The following is a 4,335-nucleotide window of genomic DNA, read 5'->3' as shown; positions in this document are numbered from 1 at the left end:
TGCCATGTTGTCAATGCCTTGTTCTTACTACTGTTAATTGCCATGTAATTTTGTGTTAATACCTTGACCCAAAGTCATCCCGCCCCTGCCCCCTTCTCCTCCCCTTACTATTAAGAACAGCAAACATATCACCTGGAACAGATCTTTCTCTACACTACACATTCCTGAACTGTTAAGGCATGGTCGAATATAATGCATGATTATGTCAGACTTACTTGATGTAACCCATTTATTTTGTCATGTTTGTGAATAGATGCAATCCAAAAGAAACAGAGAAGCACTTGTACGAAATATCACAATCAACAAAAGTAGAGATGAAAGAGATGCTTCAGCCGGGACTTTATTGCACTAAAACAAACTTCAGACTTAACCCAGCCTGTTTCGACACTTTATTGCCTTCCTCAGGAGTCAAACTGTTGATATATTCTGTTGTTTGGAGAATGACGCTTCATATAATGATACACAAAAAGCCCAAACACCGCAATATCGATATCTCATGCTTCCTGTTAGTTTGATTTATTTGGACATAAGAGATCGATGTTTGGGTGTTGCGGTGTTTGGGCTTTTTGTGTACCATTATATGAAGCGTCATTCTCCAAACAACAGAATATATCAACAGTTTGACTACTGAGGAAGGCACTAAGGTGCCGAAACAGGCTGTGTTGAGTCTGAATTTTGTTTCAGTGCAATAACATCCTGGTTGAAGCATTTCTTTCATCTCTACTTTTGTTGATTGAGTGTGAGTAGATGCACCCACTATGGTTAAGGAGTTTCCAAAGATGTAGAAATTTGCCTTCATGTGGAGTGACGATATTCCCAAATGGACTTTATTTGAAAGTATCAAAGTTCCAAAGGTACACTAAAATCATCCACATAAAAGTAAATCATCCATATAAGAGCCTTAAAGGACCTAGTCTGCTAGGGATACAGGACCCAACACGGTCCGCGTTTCGACAAAAAGTCTTCTTCAGGGGTCCCTGGGGGTCCTATAAAGGTGAGTACGTGGGAAACAATTGTGGGTGAACTGGAAGTGAGACACTGCTTTTTGTCGAAACGTGGACCGTGTTGGGTCCTGTATCCCTAGCAGACTAGGTCCTTTAAGGCTCTTATGTGGATGATTTACTTTTATGTGGATGGAATTATTTTATGTGGATGATTTTAGTGTACCTTGGAACTTTGATACTTTCAAATAAAGTCCATTTGGGAACATCGTCACGCCACAGAGTTTTTTTGGTTTTCTCTGGATTTTCTTCTTTTGGGATCAATTCCCAAAAGGATTTTGGGGTCAATTCCTTTTGTTTTTTGAAATTTGCCTTCATGCCATACAGTGGCTAGACAAACTGCTACTGTAACATTTGTTAGTAATTGATTTGTTTTCAGGGTTAAGTACTTTGATGCAATACTGTCTTTTCAGGGCACCTGTGTAATTCAAAAGATCTTAAGAGTTTCCTCCATTTATCTTAATGCAAACAAGAGGCTAACTATAGAATGCCTGCTGTATTACTGCCCACCCCAATTTAGCTAGCTCCACTGGATCCTATTGAATACCTTTTAGGCATTGACAAGAGCATTGCTGGAGTTGGTAGAATGGCCAGCTAATCAGATCAGATTGAGGACTCTCCTGATGTCTGAGACCTGGCAGCTGGCATGAAACTGGACTGTTCCACATGGATTAAGTGTGGGGCTACTACTTGCCTTTTTGCTAAAATCTTAGTCAAGAGTTTGTTATCAATATTTATCACTGATATTGGATTGTAGGAGATGCATACTGTGGGATCCTAACTCTCCTTTGGGAATGACCCACCTACCTGCTGGCTGCATGAAAAATGGCATGGCTCACCCCCCCCCCTTAAGAAAAGAGATGGGTCTGTCCAGTAGAGCAGTATCTGATTCTGTAAGTTCGAAACAAAGAAAAATGGAGGCAGATAAAGACTTTATGGCCTATCTAGTTTGCCTAAACTTGCCACCTACTATTCCCTCCTCTCCCTTATAAATCCATATTTGGTTTTGGGATTCGCAAATTTGGTTGTTTGCAAGTCAAGTCTCCAAACAAGCAGCTTCCCTCCTGCCTCCACAGTTTACCTTTGAAGTCCTGGTGGTGTAGTGGTGAGATATTATGTACTAACACAAAAATAGGAGCTCAAAAAATAAATTGCTTGTGTTAAAAAATCAGTGCAACAAGTGCTACCACAAGTCTATTTGTTCATGATATGATATACACAATACACTTTATTTGTGCATTCAAATTATAAAGTGCTCAGTCACCAACCAAACAGTGTCATAAAAAATGCCAGCATTGGTTGTCAAGAGGGACCATCATAACACTACGGGGGTCCCTCTCACTGCCCTCAATACAACAAATATATAAATGAAACTGCTTCTTCTATTTGTAATTCAAAAAATTACTTATCTGTTTCAAATGGAGTCACTTATGGGGGCAGACGCTTGGCAATACATTGAACTAGACATCACTCAAACCCATTTCACATGCTGTGGAACCTTTAAAAATCCGTGTTCAATAAACTAGTTGGCCTCCCTTCAACTCAAGTTTCGCTCGAAGCGTCGTCAGGAAGAAGGCACTAAAAATAAATAAAACAAACAAAAAACAACAGTGTAACAAAAATACATACCCACAAAGCACACTAAGTCTGATTGAAAAAATCAAATCTAAATATAAGCTTAAATACAACAAATAAACAACTTAAACCCATAATAAGGTATATAATACAATCACTTACTAATATGGCCAAGGAGTTCGCTGAAACTCGAAGAGGAACAGCGGAAAGGAGAGAACGCTATCAATAACTAGACTAATTTAAAGGAGCTGGGACCAAAACGTCACAATGACGTATGTAATGAGTCAGACCAATGGAAACACCGGCTGATCCCAAACCCGCCCATACCGGACAAACTGACCAATCACAGTTTGAACCATTCGATGTCTTCATTAAGACCTCCCGGACTCAAAGTCTGCCAATCAAAAATAAATCTCAAATCGTCCAAAAGCAGCCTGTGAGAAATATCACCGCCCCTGGGAAGATATACCTGTTTCAAAACAGTATATCGAAAGTCAGCAAGTGCATGATTACATTCCACCCAATGGGCTACTAACGGAGCTTGCAACTGTGTTTTGTTGTTTTTTTTTTTCATCTTTATTCATTTTATAACTTACATCAAGTGTACAGTAAATATCGAACAATTATAGTACAACATCACTTGAAAAATCTTCAATATCATACATCAAAAAGATTTAATCCCCTCCCTCCTCCCAAATTTATATACAACTAATATATATCATGAATATTAATATTTTATGATATTCATATATATATTCTTAAATAATCATGACCCGCCCACCCACCCTTTCTTCCAATATTGTCACATGAGGAAAAAAAAAACAAATAATCATTAATCATTATAATAGCTTATTACTGGCCTCCACACATCCTTGAACTTATTAAAATAACCATTTTGTATTGCAAGCAGTCTTTCTATTTTATATAGATGGCATACTGAATTCCACCAGAAACTATAATTCAATCTAGAACAATTCTTTCAATTATACATTATCTGTTGGATAGCCACACCCGTAAGAATCATCAGAAGCTTATTGTTAGCAGCAGATATTTGACACTTAGCCCTCATACTCATTCCAAATAAAACCGTATCATAAGATAATGCCACATGATTTTCCATCATAAGGTTAACTTGGTCCCAAATTGAATACCAAAATGCCTTAATGAATGGACAATAAAATAATAGATGATCTAAGGTTCCAACTTCAATATGACAATGCCAACATCTATTAGACTTAGAGCAATCCAATTTTTGTAAACGAACAGGGGTCCAGAATGCTCTATGCAACAGGAAAAACCATGTTTGCCTCATAGATGCCGACATTGTACATTTCAATCTCCAAGACCAAATACGTGGCCACTGAGACGCATTAATCTGATGCTTAATCTCAATGCTCCAAATATCCCTGAGTCCATTTTTGGGTTTCTTATTCAAATAATTAGATAATACTTTATACCACTGTGCGGCCTGGTGTCCCAGAAAGTCTGCCTGAAAACATAGGAATTCTAAACTATATTGATTATTTAGAGATTTCCATTCAGGGAACCCTACCTGAATAGCCTGCTTCAACTGCAACCATTTATAACTTTGTTTTTTTATCAAGACCATATTTATGTTGCAGTTGTGAAAAGTCAAGCAGCTTACCATTAGAAATAACATCATTTAAGGATCGTATATCTGCTTTAATCCAATCTTTCCAGACAATCTTAAAACCGCCTATTTGGATCTTGGAGTTTACCTATAAAGATTGATGTGTAG

This window comes from Geotrypetes seraphini, chromosome 11 (genome assembly GCF_902459505.1).
Source record: "Geotrypetes seraphini chromosome 11, aGeoSer1.1, whole genome shotgun sequence".
NCBI lineage: Eukaryota > Metazoa > Chordata > Amphibia > Gymnophiona > Dermophiidae > Geotrypetes > Geotrypetes seraphini.
This window is presented reverse-complemented; position numbering follows the sequence as displayed.